Genomic DNA, 18,727 nt, shown 5'->3' with positions numbered 1-18,727 from the left:
TGGAGATGCTGGAATCTGGAGCAACAAATGATCTGCTGGAGAAACTCAATGAAGGCTCGTCGAGTTCCTGCAGGCTGTTTGTTATTGGAGGGGACGTTGAGTTGAACTCCAGTATGTGGCTTGCTTCATTATGGTAAATCTTTCAATAGCAGAGCGCTTCTCAAAGAAGGATCCTTCCCCTTATACCTGCAGTGGAGATTAAGTTTCCAACAGCTGATTGACAGGCATTTATCGCCAGTTGATATCACCACTGATACTGATCTTCTCTGTAAGGGTAGGGGAATTAAAACATTTCCATATGGAACATGGGATATATTTGGAGAAGGTCAGAAAAATCAATTCAGGCATCGACAAAGTAAAGGATTTACAAACCACTAAAGAGCAAGAAATTAACTTTTGGGTTTCAACATACCTTGGTCCAATGAACTTTGCCCTGTCCTTTGTGCTGTGAAGATCACTCTGCTTGCTGTTCTTTTGAGAGTGGGAAATAGTAAAGGCTAGAGTTTAAACTGAAAACAGAAAATGCTGGAGATACTGTTGGTTGGGCAGTATCAGTGAGAAGAGAAGCGGAGTTAGCCTTGCGTCAAGACCCTTTGTCAGATTAAGGAAGGAGTTAAGAGAACAAACAATGAGAAGCTGGAGGAACACAGCAGGTCAGGCAGCATCCATGGATACAAATGATCAATTATGGTCGGGATTTGTTACCAAGACAAAAGAAATTTGTTAAATTGCAGGAAGGGCAGGGAGGGGAAATGTCTCTGATGTGGAAAAAAAAAAACAGTATAGCCATGGGGATCAAATATGCTGAATATTTTCAGTATTTTCTGTGCATCTGTGATTTTTTTTTTGATTTCCAATTATGGCTAGAAGTAGCTGTTGGTGGTAATTGCACACCAAGTACTTTTCAAGTCGAGATCTTCTATCCATTTTACAAAGAGTTTATAAGAGGCAGCATTCAATCCTGATTGATTTTGGAGCTGTCTCACAGATGCAAACCATTCTCCAGATGATTAAACACAGGCTGGCATTTGGGACGTTGAAAAGACTGGAAGTGTTCTGTTCTTCACAGCAGTTGTTCCAGGTAGGCACTGTCCAGTGGCTCTCCTCAGAGTCCTGAACATACAACCTTAGAGAGGCATAGATCGAGTGGACAGCCAGTACCTATTTCCCGGGAGGGGATAGCAGCAAATACTAGAGGACATCTGCATAAAGTGAAGCGAGGAAAGTTTGGGGGAGACATCAGGGATACATTTTTTTTTACACAGAGAGTGGTGGGTGTCTGGAATGCATTGCCAAGAGTGATGGTGGAGGCTGGTGCAATAGGGGGGCATTTAAAAGATTCTTAGGCATGGATGGTTATGGGTGTGGTAGGGAAGGACTAGATTGTTGAGAAGGGCCTGTATTGTAATGTTCTGTAGCTAAAAGAAAAGCTATCTTATTGCTGTCAGGAGAGCATGCCTGCGTCTAAATGTTATAAAACTTTCAATGTAGATCATCTGTGAGATAAGCACAAATGATTTCTGATCTCCTGTTTGAAATATATTATTTGAAACAGCTCCAGACCTGCATTAACCATTTTCCTCCCTTTACCAGGCTGGTTCGATCCACCTACTAACCACACATTTCATCCATTGGACCCCTCCCTCCCCTCTCCTCAATTTGGTTCTATCTAATAGTTCCCATTATCTCCTTCTGTTGTTCTCAGATTCCAGCACTGGCAAGCCTTTGTATCCCCATATTATCTTCCAGCCCCTGTCCCCTTCTTCAACCTCCCCTTCCATGCTCCTGGCTCCATCTGCCTTTCCATTCTCTCTTTGTCTGCTTCCACCTTCCACCCACCTGCCTCTGTCTCCCAACTCTGCCCTTCTCCAACCCAACTCCATCTGCTCCCCTTCATCCCTCCTTACTGTTACCTATTGGCCCCTGTCTCACCTCTCTTCTTTACACTGGCTCTCAACTTGACCCAAAGCATTGACAATTCCTTGAAGAAGGGCTCAGCCCTGAAACATCAGCAATATACCTTTACCTTTTGTGAATGCTGAAAGACTGGTTGAGTACCTCCAGCATTTCAGTGCATTTTTACTACAATCACAGTGTCTGCAGACTTTTTTCACTTCTTACCCTCCATGAATGCTTCTCGATCCATTGAGTTCCTCTTGCAGTTTTCTACTCCCTAATTTTTTCTTTTTCTTCTGCTCTTGTGGATCCCTTTCTGTTGAAATGAATGATCTTACTGAAATATAGGACATCCAAAGGTATTGTGACAGGGTAGGTATTGGGAGATTCGAACTAAGGGACAAAGGTACAAAAATAAGGCACAATCACTTAAAACTGCAGAAATTTCTGGTGAATCGTTCTCTCTCAGAGGTTCTTGAGGCAAGATAAGTGGGTCTTTTTAAAGAGGATATATCATGGGATGACAAGTATGGGGAATGGCTGAGAATAGTTGCTGAGGCTTGGAGCAGATCAACCTTGTTTGTATTGAATGGCAAGGCTGCCTTGTGGTACCAAAGAGCTACGATGTACTTTCTAGTGTTCTTCTTCACATTTCCTCCCGGGAGACATTTGGCATAGCAGTTAGGGCACTGGGGTTCTAATCCTGCTCTGTCTGTAAGGAGTTTGTACATTCTCCCAGTGTCTGCGTGGATTATCCTTCGACTGTTGGAAACGTATCAGGGGTGTAGGTTAATTGGGTGTAAATTGGCCAGGATGGAGTCATGGGCTGAAATGGCCTGTTATCGTGCTGTATGTGCAAATTTAATGTGATTAGCCAGGCTTTACCTGTCAGCCAGCACCACCCCCCCTTGTGTCATTCAGTCTCTCCTAGTTTCCCCTTATCAGTGAATTTCCCCTTCATCTCCCTGTTACTACCCTTACCCTGTCATTTGAAAGGTTTAATTTCTAACTATTCTTAGTTTTGAACAAAGGTCTCCAATCCAGAACTTTAATTTTCTTCATTGATGCACCAACCAGCTGGCTTTATCAACATCTATTTCTAAGCCAACCCTGGTCTCACTCTATCACAGTTATTCCCTTTGTCATTTCTCTTCCCCCTTATTCACCCTCCCTGTCCCTCCTCCACCCTTTTTGTTACTTAAAACTAATTTGTTTTCCCTCTTTTCCACTTCTGAGGACTTCAGCTTGAAAGATTAACTCCCTCTCCTCAGATGCTGCCTTATCGGCTAAGTGATTCCATCATTTCCTGTCTTTACAACTAACTGGCAGATAGAATGCCTGTCATGTCTAAGATGATTAATAGGTTAGAAAAGAGTCAACTTATTACTTCTGCCAGAGGGAATCTCAGACATGGGACAACACCCCGATGAGACGTGATCATTTGGAAAGAGCCTCCTTGTGCAAATACTAGTGGAAGTTTGGGCAGTTATGGACAAATGAACTGATAAAGTGGAATCAATTGGAATGCTTTAGCCAAGAGCATCAAAGCTGTAGAATTAAAGGCAGGAAATTATAGGAGTGAAAGAATGTTTGATTACTCTTGGGAAGGAGGGCAAATGTTCCCTCTTCAATGTCATTATAGCAAAGCAGTCCCTTTATGAACCTCACTCAGTTCTGGGATGGTGTGGAACTCTTGAAAAACCAGGTGATGTTTTATCTCTTGAACCTGTTACAAGCAGAAGAGGTTCAAGTGTTCACCTGACATCACCGCTGAATGGAAAAAGGTCCAAGGCCAGAGGATCAAAAGTCAAGCGTGCAGATGAAGGCTGAAGGTAGCAGCTTGTCCCCAGAGCCTTTCATTCAAGTAGCATGAGGAACATTGGACCTGGCTGGCATTCTGGGCTAGTCCAATTTACTTTTATTTGGTCCAAATGCTTCTAATCCCATTTTATCTACGAATGCCATCCAAATGAATTTTGAAGATTATTGGTCTTTATTGCAAAAGATATTTCAGGTCAAGAGTAAAATTGTATTAATGCAGTAATATTGAATCTTGCTCAGATTTCAGAACATTCTGCACAGATCTGTTCCCCCTCCCCCTCCCCCTCCTATCTAAGGTAACATAAATATTTTTGGAAAGGTGGAAAAAAAATGAACGGATTAGTGGTGCTGAGGTAAAACAAAAAAAATGGACTGTGATCCTACTGTGATGGAAGAGGCACAAGGGACAATCCTGGTTCTATTTCTCTTATCCTCAGGGGTTGACTGTTCACATTTATTCTGCATTTATGATCACAGACTATTTTACTGCAAAGGGAAAGGAATTTGTTTGTATTTGAAATGCCTCATCCATCAAGAAGGGAAAGTTTCTGTTTTCTCTCATTAGTTCTAGAGAAGCTACCTACTCTGTGGAATCTATTTGCCCTTTCATGTTTCAAGGGTTGATAGATCAGAGGATCTGATCATTTGGGTGTCAGTTACATCACTTATAAACCCACCCTCTGAGAACCAAGGGCCATCATCTGGAGATTTGGGCAAGTTGGTTTAAGCCTGAGATAAGGAAGAATCAGTGGAATTGTTTGCCCAAGGGAGAGGTAGAGCCTGCCGCATTAAATGTATTTACGATAAAGATAATAGATTTGTTTAACAATAACAGAATTAGGGTTAAGGGAAATAGGCAGGTAAGTGGATCTGAGTCCATGACCAGATCAGTTATGATCTTATTGAATGACTGAGCAGGCTCAACAGGCCAGGTGGTCAACTCCAATTTCTCATGTTCCCATGTTTCTTTTGATTTAAGATCTGCATTGAGAATTCCACAATGTCTTCTGAGGTGTTCATGCTAGGTGCTGCTGAGTGAGGCTGCTGTAGCTTGATCCTATGTGGTAACGTTAGAAGGTCGGAGTTGAGATACATGAGGTTCCGCAAACTTTGAGCCAATAACTTTCTCTCTTTCTCAAAATGCTGGTTCTAGCAACTCTTCATTTTCATGGTGACCAAGAACAAGTGAAAGCTACACAGAATGTCTGCTTGCCCACATCAGTGGAGATGGTCAAAAGACTGGAGACTAGAACAGACTTTAAGTACATTTAAGTTAAAGCCAAATTTCAGATTTATTGTTAGAGCATATACATGACGTCACATACAACGCTGAGATTCTTTTTCCTGCGGGCCAGACAGAATTTCTACTTATCGGTAGTGCAAAAGAGAAAAATGTAAACAAAGAATGAAATGTAAACAAACTTTGCAATGCAGAAAATAAATACTCAATGTGCAAAGTAAAAGTCCTTAAATGAGTTTCTGATTGATTTTATTGTTCAGGAGACTGATGGTGGAGAGGCAGCAACTGTCCTAGAACCTGGTGATATGTGTTTCATCTTTCCTGATGTGTGCTGGGTGGTGTGGATCCTTGATGATTTCTGCTGCTCTCTGACAGCAGCGTTCCCTGTAGATTTTTTTGACGGTGAAGAGAGTTTTGCCTGCGATGTGTCCATTACCTTCTGCAGGGCTTTACACTCAGAGGTATTGGTTCTCCTGTATCAGGCTGTGATACAGCCGGCCAGCACACTTTTAAACCCACATCTGTCCAAATTTGCCAGGGTTTTCGATGCCTGGAAATACGCAGAAGGTCAGGCAGCATCTACAAAGAAAAAAACAGAAGTTAACTTGGATCCTTCTAAAGAGTCCAAAACATGAATTATTCTTCTTCATGTGTTTCTTTTCCATATTAAAGAACACAATCACCGGAGCTTGCTGAATAATATTCAGTGATCCCCATGAACAAATTAATCCACAGAGTAAACCTGCACAGATATGAACCTTAGTTATTGCTGAACTTTTCCTTGTCTCCTAGCAACCAGTATTATGCATCTTTTATTGCAGCCAGACAATTTTCAATATCAAAAATAACTTAGGTCAGAGTTACCCTGCATATATTAACTCATTAGTCATGGAGCATAGAGCCAGGATCTTCTACCCATCAGGTCCATGCTGTCCAGGGTATCCTAAAACATGGTCCTAAGCCTTCTCTGCCTTAGCAATTCAAATGTTTGACCAGATGTCCTGTAAGTTCCTGGCTCCACCACTGCCTCATGCTACGCATTCCACATTCCCAATACCCTCTGGGCAAGTAAACCCTTCCTCAAATTGTCCCACCTGCCTGCATTTGTCCCCTATCCCTCTAGATTAATCTTCTCCATGTATCCCTCCAAATTTTTCTTTAAAAACATTTCAATAATATCTGCCTCAACTCTCCTCTAGCAGTTCATTCCATCCACCTACTACCCTCTGAATAAAACTGTTACCCCCTCAGGTTTCTATTAAATCTCTCTTCCCTCACCTGGTTACTGATTTCCCCTACTCTGGATAAAAGACTCTCTGTACTCACCTGATCTAATTCTCTCATGCTTTTATGCACTTCAATAATATCTCCCCACATCCCCCTGTGCTGCAAGGTATAAAGCTCTGGCCTGCTCAATCTCAGACCCCTGAGTCCTGACAACATCCTCGTCAATCTTCTCTGGATCTTCTCGAGCGTGACAACATCTTTTACGTAGCACAGTGACTAAACCTGAACACAATACTTCAAATGGGGGTTCATCAACATCTTATACACTGCAACATGACTTACACTCAATTGTTTAACTGATGAAGGCCAATGAGGTGGAAATATTGGAATAAGAGCTAGTTGTGAAATTCTCTCCTTCATTCAGCATCTGTACTCTTGTGTCAACAATGTACAACAATACACTCTCCTCTCCCTGAATTCCAACTTAAAGTTTGAGCTTTACAAAGGCAGCTTGTGAATGACTCCAATGACTTTTTGATAGAAAATGCAGTTTAGTTACTGACAGACTGAAGGAAGAATGGAGAGTCAAGAGGTGTAACTTTAAGCAAAAATACACAGAAACAGACTGAGCTTTTAAAGTAAGCAGAGAGAAGGGTTGAAGAGAGGAAATGGAGCTGCCTGGAGTTGAGATGACTGAAAGGTGATCTCTCGGAGTTAAATGGTAACTAATATTTTGGACCTGAAACAACAGGCACCTGGATACAAAGATAGGGAGGAGTTGAGGAGAGGAGAGAGAAAGGGGCAGGGGGAGGTACACAGACTAACAGGTAAGAGATCACAGGTAAGAGGGGAGAAGACAAAAAAGCTGAGGTGATAGGAGAAGAGGACTGAGGTAGGAGAATGAAGGGAAGAGGGTGGGAAACTGGAGGAAAGGTGTCAGAGAGATAGGGAAAGAGAGAGAGACATGAACAAGGGATTACCATACCAGATTCTGAGAGGGATTGACAAGATGAATGGAGAAATCTGTTTCCCAAGTCATGGAGTCTAGAAAGAGGGGGCATAGTTTCAGAAGGCCGTGTGGCCCATTTAAGAATGCGATGAGGAGGATTTTTTTTCCTTTGAGGTGGATAAACCTTTGGTGTGCAAGGTAGTCAAGGAGTACGTTATGCAGAGAAAAATGAACTTGAAAGCCAAGTCAGATCAGGCATAGAGACACAAGAAAATGCAGAAGGTGGAGCAAGAAAATGACTGCCTGGAGAAACTCAGTCAGTCAAGTAAATCTGTAGAGGAAAGCGGGGAATTGACATACTGGTCAAGACCCTTCATTAAGACTGAGTGTGGATAGGGAAGATGGTCAGTTTAAAGATGAATGGGGGAGGAGTGATACAGATTCCAGTAGGTGATTGGTGGACAGGAAACTGATAAATACTTCTTCTATATGTGTCCGACATTCATTAATCCAATTCAAAGTGGTTAATTAATCCAATTCAAACCGGTGTATCGTTTTCACATGTCCAAAGATGAATTGGCTAGTATCTTTTCTAATATTAACCATGTGACAGATGCAAATCTGAAATTGCTATATTGACACATGTGTTTGGGTCTTGTTCATCCTTAGAAAACTATTGGAAATAAATTTTTAACATATTTTCAACTATACTACAGGTGGTACTCTGACCCAATCGAATAGCTGCTCTTTTTGGGGTTATTGACCCAGACAGAGGGAGTTTTTCTATACCTGTTCAATGTGTTGTGGCCTTCTCTACATTGTTGGCTAAAAGAGCCATCTTATTCAAATAGAAAGACTCTTGACCTCCAACAGTTTCAAAGGCTTTCTCATATGATGTCTTAAGTTTAGAAAAAAAATAAGATATCATGTATTCGATTCATCGGTGAAATTTGAAGATACATGGTGACCTTTAATGTCTTATTTTCATTTGATGTAAATGTTTCTAATGTGATTGGATGTATTTACTCTTCCAGATGAGGTATATTTTTTGATTTATGGTAGGAACCAAAAACCTCAAAATATATGTAATCCTCAGGATAAGCTCCTCAGCTGTTTTTTTTAATTAGAATAGGTTAAATTTTTTTTAAAACAATACTTTTGATTTTTTTTCTTCATTTTCACCCATTGCAGTGGAGGGGGATCGAGTTTATACTGTTTGAAGATTTATATTAGTATATATACATATGTGATACTGTTTTTTCAGTTTCGTTCCCTTCTCTTCATTGTATTGTATTGCTTATAAAACCCAATAGAAAAGATTGAATAAGAAAAGAACGGTGAACAGGAATGGGGAAGAATGATGGAGAGAAGGAGTAAGGGGAGGGAGGGTGGGCAGAGTTAGGAAGCAGAGACCAGATTTTTCCAAATGGTGTAATGTTCCTGAGAGGAAGGTGAGGGGTTGCTGGGAGCTACCTGATGGGCAAGAAGGAGAGGGATGGGAGAAAGAGTAGTGACCTGCAGCCAAGCTCGAATTCAACATTTAAAAATCCCTCCCTGCTTCCTTTATTTTCTTTCTAGTTTCCATAGTCACCAATGTTGCATTAATACTTGTTAATAAATTGGTTGTCATGGATACAACATAAATGTTTGTTGAAACCATGAGAAGTCAAAACCTACATAAGAACAGTTATCAAATTAGAGTAAATCTCCCTTTAAATATTTCAAAATAATGGGAGGAAATGTCCAATTCATGTGCTCATTTTTTTAAGGAATGTTTATAAAGTAATAAAGTATCTCAAGAAACAGAATGAAGTAAAATTTGAATGAAGATGTTGGAATAGATGACTGAATGTTTGGACACTGAGGCATGGTTGATAGGGGTATTTATAGAAAAGGAGAAGAAAGATATATTGATAATACTGATGAGAACATGGGTGTCGTGAAGGAATATCTCCGCAGTGAAGAACATTTGTCAACTGTACAGTGAGAAATGTGAGACATATTCAAATGTAACAAGTTTCTAACAACGACAAAATGGGATTAGTCAGTAGGATTGCAGATGATACAAAGGTTGGAGGGGCTGTTGATTGTGTGGGTTTTCATTGGTTACAGCAGGAAATAGATGGGATGACGAGTTGGGTGGAGAAGTACCAGATAGGGTTCAATAGTGTAAAGTGATGCACTTTGGAAGGTTGAAGGCAGAGTATGTGGTTAATGGCAGGAAAGAGAAACAGTTTGTGTTTTGGGTTGATGGCCCTTCGTCAGAACTGTTTTCTCACTTTTCCACTTCTGATGAAGGAATTTTGACAGATCCTAAAGTGAGGCCTTTCTGGGAAGATTTGGGTAATCCCTGGAAAAAAATACTGGAATTCAATATTCTCAGGCACCTGAATTATTTTTATTGGAGAATTTAGAAGACAAGAGACCTAAAATGAGACTGTTGAAATATCAATTAAAATTTGTTAAGCTTGCTTTTGAAGTGACCAGGAAATGCACAGCGGTTACTTAGAATTCTGATTCCCAACTAGGTCTAGCCCCCTGGAAGAGAGAAATGCACAATTGTGTTTCCCTGGAGAAGATCACCTAGAACCTCAGAAACAGATAGGATGCATTTTTAAGAATATGGAATTCATACTTAAGGTACATTAGGGTAAATCTTTAACGATTCCCCACCCTTCCTGTCTCTTCCCCCTGTTGCTCGCAGCACCGAAGACCCTAGATAAGTCAGGCTATTTGTTCCTTGATGGGAGTGGGGTTTGTCTGGGCTGAAGCCAATCTTTTCTTATTCTTTCTTTTTTCTTACTTTTTCTTCTTGTTTCTTGGTGGTGAGGGGTAAGTGGGAGGGTTTCTCTTATTTTGTTTTTCTTTCTCTCTATTATCTTTCTATTCTCACTTTCTCCCTTTGGTTCAGCATGGACATTAAATTTGCATTTTTGTTGTATTTTTTCTTTCTTTATAATAATTGAATCACATGTTGACTCTTTTTTTCTCTCTTTCTTTAATATCGACACGCGGATCGATACTTATTATTTTGTTGATATTATGGATATTGATGTTTCTCTTTTTGATAATCATTGAAAATTCTCAAAATAAAATATTAAAAGAAAGAAATTTGGACAGAATCACCCAGCACTTCCCTCACCCCTAATGCCGACTGAACCTTTGAAGATTTCCAGCTAACCTTCTGACCCTATTCTTGCTTCTGACCCCCCAGTAGCTGCAGGTTATTGCTCCAAAGACAGAGATCATTTGAAATGTCACCTCCCGTCATAGTTAATCTCTTAAGTCTCTTGAGTAAATAAAATAACTTGCAGATTTTTGTGATGAACTCTGTACCCAGTGTTCAGATTTATTAAAAGCTCGAATTTCCCAGATAATAGGTAGCTTCTCAAAATTCAATAGTCAGGGCATCAAGGGTTAGGGGAGAAAGCCGGGGAATGGGGCTGAGTGGGAGGATGGATCAGCTCATGATTAGAATGACAAAGCAGACTCGATGGGCCAATGGGCCTGCTTCTGCTCCTATATCTTGTGATCTTGCAACCCTTCTGAATCTAATAAGTTTCATGAAGCCCACCTTTCACTTTCTTAATAAAAGATGATGTTGAAATTTCGTGGGATATCAAGATTGAGTAGGAGGAGTTGATCAATTTGAATTTTTTTGTACTGAAGGTAAAAGAGGAAATTGAATTGGAATATAAATGACGAACGTCATCATGTGGGAGATAGAATCAACACCTATCATAGAATGAATGGATAACAACACAGAAACAGGCCATTTAGCCTATCATGAGCAAGATGGTTATCAACTGTCTGTCTAATCCCATTTACCTGCACCTTATTCATCTGATCCCCTGGAAACGTCCTTCCACTTATCCTAAACCTGCGACATCTAGTTTTAGGTACCTCATATCATGGGGAAATGTCACTTGCTTTCTCTATTCCCCCAAATTTTGGACACGACTATCAAGTCACACCTCAACCACTCCATGAAAAGTAAGCCAGTCCTGCCCAATCTCTCCTTGTAAATGCAACACTCCATCCCTAGGACATCTTCACCCCGCACATGAATGTGAAGAGAACTGCAGTTATACAATTATGTTTTTCCTGTCCTTGAACAAACTTGAATGTTGTAAATCTGAGCAGAGCCTTGGTTGGTCTTACTTAGCTTAAAAATGACAACTTCACCCTGCCAAGTTGAACAGAGCAGCCAGGATGAGACTGTTCCTTATCTTCAATTTCAATTCCATGGTACGGGGTTGTTAATAAAGATTCATATTTTCTTAAAAACTTCATAAAATACAAAATACGTGGCAGCACAGGTTGTATATGCTTGTGTAGTTGCTGTTGTCATGTAGTCAAGCCAAGTTTATTGTCATCTGATTGCACAAGTGCAACGTGACAAAACAGCGTTATCTGGACCTCCGTGCAAAACACACAGACACAGAACCAGACATAACAAACATGCAAACAAAAAATACAGACTCAGAATAAATACACATATAGAATCAGAATTTATTGTCATGAGAAAGTCACAAAATTTGTTGATTTGCAGCAACTTCACAGTGAAAAAGTTTATATAAACCATCTTACAACAATAAATAAAAATAGTGCAGGAAAAGTCAAATTAAGGCAGTGTCTTTGATTTATTGATCATTCAGGGATTGATGGCAGAGGAGAAGAAACTGTCCTTGTGCCACAGAGTGCTCATTTTCATTCTTTTTCCTGAAGGTAGCAGAGTGAAGATGGCATGAACTGGGCAGTAGGGGTCTTTGAGGATAGAGGAAGCTTTCTTAAGACACCGCCTCTCTTAGATGTCATTGATGGTGTGAAGTCCGATACCCGAGATGTCACAGGCCGAGTAAACAAACCTCTGGTGTTCATTCCCGACCTGAGTGTTGGCACCTCATAGGGCATACGATATATACAAATAAATAAATAAATGTTGATTTTTTTTTGAATATGAGAGTCTTGGATGGTCAATGTGAGCAGTTCCTTTGATCATTCCGCGTTCTTACTGCCCGTGGGAAGAAGCTGTTCCTCAGCCTGGCGGGTGTTGGCTCTGATCCTCCTGCATCTCTTTTCTGACAGGACCAGCTGCAAGATTCTGTGTGTGGGGCGGAAGGGGTCCTCAATGATTTTGGGTGTCCTCTTCAGATGACAGTCGCGGTAGGAAATGGTCAGCAAGGCTGTGCACAGTAATAAATGAGCAGATCATTTTCACTGGATGGTGCTTGATGGAGTATCGAAATCAGGATTGACAGGCTTGAAAATACCTTCTTCCCACAGGCTGTGAGATTGATGAATAGTACCCTGCAACTGAGTAAGTCATTCTAAAATATATATAAATATATGTATGTATCTCTCTCTCTCTCTTCCTCTCTCTCTCTCTCACACACACACACACACACACACACACACACACACACACACACACACACACACACACACACACACACACACACAAACACACACAGAGATATACACATTTTTAAATTATATTTTCATGTATATATTTTATTGTATTGTGTGTGTTTGTGTGGGCACTGTGATCCAGAGAAATGCTGTTTTATCAGTTTGTATGTGTTTAAGTGGGATAAGGAGCTGATGATGTTTCAGGTGGAAACCCAGCATCTCGACAATATGGTGTTATGATGAAGGATTTTGACCAGAAAGGTCAACCTTTCCTTTTCTACCATTGATGTTGCTTAAGTCCTGAGTTCCTCCAGCAGATTGTTCCAATTTTTCCTATCTGACCACTTGGTTTGGAGCCTCAGAACATCTCTCACACTGTAGGCCAAATTTTCTCTCCTTTGAGAGACTTTACTTCGTTTGGTTTTGTCAGGAATAGAAAGCAGAAAACTCTACCTTTCCCAGTGCTGAACAAAAGTCTTCAGCTTTAAATGTTGACTCTGGTTCCACCCCTACAGAGTCGGCCTGATGTGCTGAGAGCTTTTGGTGTTCATGTTTTTATGGTTGCATTCTAAATCTGACAAGCTCCTAAATTCATGTGGAATACCCAAAAGTGCTGGAGAATCTCAGAAGGTCCTGCAGCACTTGTAGGGCAGCACAGTTGGCATAGCAGTTGGAGCAATGCCTTTACAGCGCCAGTTATCGAGACTGGGGTTCGAATCCTGCGCTGTTTGTAAGAGCTTATATGTTCTCCCCTCGTCTGTGTGGGTTTTCCCCGATGGCTCCAGTTTCCTCCCACCATTCAAAACTATGTAGGCTAATGGGGTGTAAATTGGACGGCACGGACTCATGGGCCGAAATGGCCTGTTACCATCCTGTATGTATATCTAAATTTTAAAAAAATTAATTTAAAACAATTTAAAGGGTAAGCAACACTTTGGGCCTGAGCTCTTTTTCAAAGTAGGAGCAATGCACGCAGGAACCTGAATAAAAAGGTGGGTGAGGGAGGAGAGGAGAGGAAGGAAGAAGGGGCAGGGGGAGGAGTGCGTGTTAATGGGTAAGAACTCATAGGTGGGAGGGTAGAAGAGCAAAAAGCTGAGGTGAGAGAGGGAAGGGGTAGCTCTCTGAATGGAGAAGGAAGGGAAGGAGGCGGGAGCTGGAGGAAAGGAGACTTGAGGGAGGGGTTTAACAGAAGCTGATTGATGTTTTTTGTTCGACAAATATTTACTCCCACCCCACCACAGCTCTGTCTCCACAGCAGAATGTTGCTGGTGAGGTTTGCTGTTGGTAACCCCATTGAATGTCAGGAGGAGGTATACAACTCCCTTAATGCCTAGGACATGTATAATCTGAATGTGCCTACCTTTATCTGAATCCCGTCGCAATTCTGCCCACTTTGTGGCCTGGAGAGCTGAGAAAATGGAGCTGATTTCTGCAGTGAATGCGCCCATTTTTTGAGCTCATGAAAGGATTGTGGAGCCCTCTCCTCCAAACGCACACACTCCAGTGCACTCCATTATCAAACAATCTGCTGTATGAACTTGGCTGATTGATCAGCATCAGGAAAAAAAATGGTCCTAAACATTTCACTGAGACTGGAGTCTTGATGAATGATTCCAGCACAAAATGTTGAGCATTTCTTTTCTTCCACTTGCTGTGCTTTGGGAACAATTATATAACAGACGGGTTCGTAATCAGATGTGGTGCATGTACAAGTTAACTTGAGTCAAGGTTTCCTTTATTAGTGTTACAGTTACATAGCAAAGACGTTTGTTTCAGTTACATCACCAAGTTGTTCTAAGGCATCCTAATACGAAGCAATTATGATATCACTTATGTTATTTTTGCCCCAACTCTACTATGGCACATTCTGATTAGTTAGTCTGGTTATCATGCAGTTAGCTTCTATGTTTACCCACCTCTTTTCCCATATTCCCTCCATTTTGCTCTTTGTGAACACTGCTATGCAAAGAATTCAGACACAAAGTTCGTAGACTGTTCAACAGGCTCAAATCAGCTTAAACATACTGTAATGAGCGTCGAAAGAACCAAAGTCTTGTTGATCCAAACCAAGGCTTTTTTTAACTAAAAGACTGGAGCATATCACAAATAGGTCGACCAGTCCAGAATGACCTGGTCTGGCTAGGAGCAATCCTTTAAGACCTGCCAGTAGGTGTGGCTACACTCTCAGCCAATCACAGTCATCCTACACTACAATCTGTACATATACACATTGGTGATAGAATCTGTACTATTACACATACACACACACACAAGGTCTCTGTACCTTCCTGGCTCCACATGCCCAATTGACTCCCAGAGGGGGTCGACTCGAGTCTTTAGACAGGCTGGTGATTGACATCAGGCAGGTGGGGCCAGCCTCTCAGCTTGCCTATCTGCAGGTACTGTGATTTCCCCCTGCAGTCGGCCAGTGCAGTGGTTGTACCACACTCTTGTTAGCTTCAGCTATCCAATTCTGTGGGTAGTACACTCTCAAGGCCATGTTTTCTGCCTACAACAGGTCTGGTTTTTCAGCTAACACATTTTTATCACAAATCTTATTTCAGGTGATCTAACCCATCTTTACCAATTCCAAGGCGCAATACTTCCATTAAAATACACTAGCTACCACACACTGATACAGCTTGGCTGGCTGAGTTCCTCCCGCAGATTGTTGGTTGTTCCAGATTCCAGTGTCTGCAGTCTCCTATGTGTCATCCTGGGCCTGAACCTTAGATTGGTGCTGCATTGTATCTGTTGGTGTGAGAGGAATGGTGCATTTGTTGGGTAAGTTCTGCCTTTAAACTACTTAAAACCACAGCATTATAAAATATGCAGCACTTGGTGAAGCCTTGTCATCCCATCCCCCTAGTAAGGGAATATTGGATGCAATCCTTATCTGTAGAAAGGAATGAGTACATGAAGGGGGAGAGGATATGTGGAATGAAGTGGTATAGGAGGGGCAAACAGGAACATGGCTTCGTTGGGCAAAAAATCTGTTTCCGTGTTTAATTCCATTGCAGCCCCTGCTGGAACACGAAATGTCCAAATATCTTGAGGATTTCTGGATCCTCCATCTGTAATCCCAGATCTCACCTCTACAGTCTGTCTGGAAGATTCAGAATGATATAGTAAATCAGAGGAAGTTGAATGATTTCTCAGTGTTCATTCACAGGGCAGAGTGTGGCATGAGAGAGTGAGAGTGGAAAACTTACAGCTCGATTCACACTTGGCATCTTGTCGACTTCACACAGGGTTAGTGCACCCATGGTTCCCAGCTTTCTCCAGCTCCAAAGCTGGCTCAATCACCCTGCATGATTTTGTAACGATGCTTGTATCCTGCAGCTTGATGTATCCAAATCCAAGGTCAAATCTGTTGGTAGTGAAGATTTTTTGCAACTATATATGTGCTCATAGTACAGCTTTAGAAAGGAGTTTTGATGAACACTCCCTTCTCACCCATTTATTTTTCAAATGGATTCACTTAACTCCCTTTGGAATCAAATAAACACCTTAAAGACAGAAAAATTTCATGATTTTAGTACTAATATTTCTGTAACTGAGCAAATTATCCATTGTTTTCATTGCATAATAGATATTAATTGATACAGGGTTAATTGTAATTGGATTCATTGATATGGCATTGCGTTTATCAATGAGGAAGACTTGAAGGAGATGATCAACCATGATCCTACTGAAAGGTGGGACCATCTAAAGGCCTATCCTAACTCCTATTTAGCCTTAATGTTTCTACTCTTTGCCAGTGGAAAACAGAGGAACACGGTGAAAGCAGAGGTGGAAACTCCAGTGCTTCTTTACTGCTCAGCTATGACCAACTGGAGAATGAGGCAGGTTTAGGACTCAGTGAGGTATGTAATCAAAATGTGGTTTAGGATCCCATGAACAGCCTTCCCTTGCTGGAATATCCTCATCTCCTGTTTACCCAAGATGGAGCTTCCAGCTTGAACAAGGAACCATATCACTTGGGTTTGTCTTCTGTCTTTGACTTTAGTGGCTGGTCAACTACTCCCTGTTCCTGTTCAAGAGGAGATAGATGGGAGGTTAATAAGGTGGAATGGATAAAACAGTTTGCAATGGTTCTGGTGAGGTACAACGTCAATGTACCTCAACCAGGAGCTCAAAGCAAATGCCGTGTATCGTGTTTGAAAATCAAAATACCATGGATGTTAGAATAAAAGGTGTACAGATAACATGCATATTAATATTTAGGCTTATAAGATAAGTGAACAGACAGGTGCATGAGATTCATAAAGCAGAATAATTGTGTGCAAATGCGTGAACACCAGACTCAATTTTTCCATTCAAACGTGGGGTTGAGTCAACATACCACTGTGTGATCATGACTAACAGTGTTAATAAGATAATATTTTATGCTCTGTGTCTAGTTCTAACATTTTGCTTTTAATGTCGAGCTTTTTCCTATTTTTGCGTTGTTGATGAATAATTCCTACCTATGGGACCATTTGTCTAAATACCACCAACGTATCACTGGTGTGGCAAAGGTAGCTCTCGCTATTGATTCTTCAACAACACATGATAATGCCATCCGTAGTTGCAAAAGCACCAATGAATTGGCAGGCTTGAATGTTACAATTAGTTATGTTGATTCAGCCAAGCAAAACCAGAGTACAATTAAACTCCAGTAATTCTCCCATGCCATTCCTTGGAAACCTGAAGATCCAGCATCCATCTCGCTTCGGAAGGTGAGCTAGGGTGTGCAGGCAGAGCTAGGGGTCCAGAATGTTGCAGGAGTTGGGATGAAGACTCTGGACTGGATGCATAGCTGAGCAAGGGTTGTCTGGAACCCCAGGAGTAAGGAATGTGACCAGGTTTGTGGCCGGGACCACAATATATTGCCCACTCCTTTTAAATTCACTGGATTAATTGGAAAATTTATTATATCACGGTGTAACATGAAAAGGACATTTTCAGATATTACTGGGAGTAACATTGGGGAAATGAGAATAACCTGCCAGTCTAACACTGCTGATGTTCCTAGACTTCAGAATGATCAGAGATTTATATATTACTTTTTCAAGATTCAAAATTCAAGATTCTTTTATTGTCATGTAATAAAATATGTAATACTACATGACATGTCTTTAGTCTGCGTTACGGTAAAGATTCACCATTAGTAGAAATTGCCTGGCACCCTTTACAGTCAGAGAATGGGAAGCAAAAGAGATTCCCTTTAAAGTCACTGAGTGCCCATGAATTTACCTCCAGTGCTCCCGCAGTCTCTGCGGCCACACAATCTTCAGTGCAAAACATTGATAACTTGAGCTTCAGATCCAAACCTCCAACTAGATCAGGAAACCTTCAATGCCTGAGCCCCCTCGGAAGACCCTCCCACTCTCAGCACCCTCTTGAATCCCGGCTCCGATACTTGGTATTCCTTCAGTTGGTCTCAAACCAGTCTCCAGCAGTCCACCGACTGGTTGTGTCCTTTGTCTGCAAGTCGCCAGCAGCCCGTGGCCCTCATGGGTTCCTTGCCTCGAGTCAACTGCCGCCTGCATGTTCTTCAGCTTATAGAGCCCCTCACCATTTGGTCATCTTCTTTGCTTCTCCTTTCCAAACAGGGAGTGTTCTCTCAGTGTTCTGGTGCCCTGGGCCAGTCCTCTGCTTCACCAGAGTCTGCAACCCCTCGTGGCCGCTGCCAGAGCAGGTGCTGCCATCATGGGCCCAGACCTCATGGCTGCAGGGTTTTCAAATAAAATGGCATCAGCTCCTTTAACAGGCCATTTAAAGCATGTACGGAGCCATTGGGGGTAGGACTGGGCAGGTGGAACGCTGTATCTCTGCTCCCCACTCTCTGTGGTTCCATATAAGGGGCAGCACAAAAGACCTTCTAAAAACTCAGGAGCATAAAGTGTTATAGAACGACCAATCAAGCCCATGTTGTAAAAGCATATTTCGATACCACGAAGGAGAAGCTCCTTGAATTGCTGCCTTTAAGAGTTACACAATTCCTCTGTCTTGTTTTGCTTTCAAGTGCAACAGTGTGAGCGTGATGAATTCTGTGGGGCAGTTTATCCAATGATTTTCAATGTCTCCTTCTACATCACTTTGGAAAGTGCTTCAGAAATAGTTAACATGCAAATACAAATAAACATTTGATAATCTGCTGGCACTGCAGTCGTGATGCTGTATCTGCCCCTCCATCT

At 41.5% G+C, this 18,727-nt stretch overlaps 2 long non-coding RNA genes across 2 annotated transcripts; one reads left to right on the top strand and one right to left on the bottom strand.

The window, feature by feature from the left end:
- Positions 1 to 4,984: 4,984 nt before the first annotated feature.
- Positions 4,985 to 5,727, bottom strand: LOC138741744 (uncharacterized). Its single transcript, XR_011343729.1, has 2 exons — positions 5,641 to 5,727; positions 4,985 to 5,536 (listed from the first exon to the last, which is right to left on the bottom strand). It is a non-coding gene; the product is annotated as an uncharacterized lncRNA (long non-coding RNA).
- A 137-nt stretch (positions 5,728 to 5,864) lies between these two features.
- Positions 5,865 to 15,323, top strand: LOC138741745 (uncharacterized). The gene is made up of 3 exons (XR_011343730.1): positions 5,865 to 5,960; positions 12,222 to 12,453; positions 15,110 to 15,323. It is a non-coding gene; the product is annotated as an uncharacterized lncRNA (long non-coding RNA).
- The last annotated feature ends 3,404 nt before the right edge of the window (positions 15,324 to 18,727 follow it).

The sequence above is a fragment of the Narcine bancroftii genome, chromosome 8, assembly GCF_036971445.1.
Source record: "Narcine bancroftii isolate sNarBan1 chromosome 8, sNarBan1.hap1, whole genome shotgun sequence".
In the NCBI taxonomy this organism is placed as follows: domain Eukaryota; kingdom Metazoa; phylum Chordata; class Chondrichthyes; order Torpediniformes; family Narcinidae; genus Narcine; species Narcine bancroftii.
The sequence above is the reverse complement of the archived record's forward strand: the minus strand, read 5'-3'. Positions and strand labels throughout refer to the sequence as shown.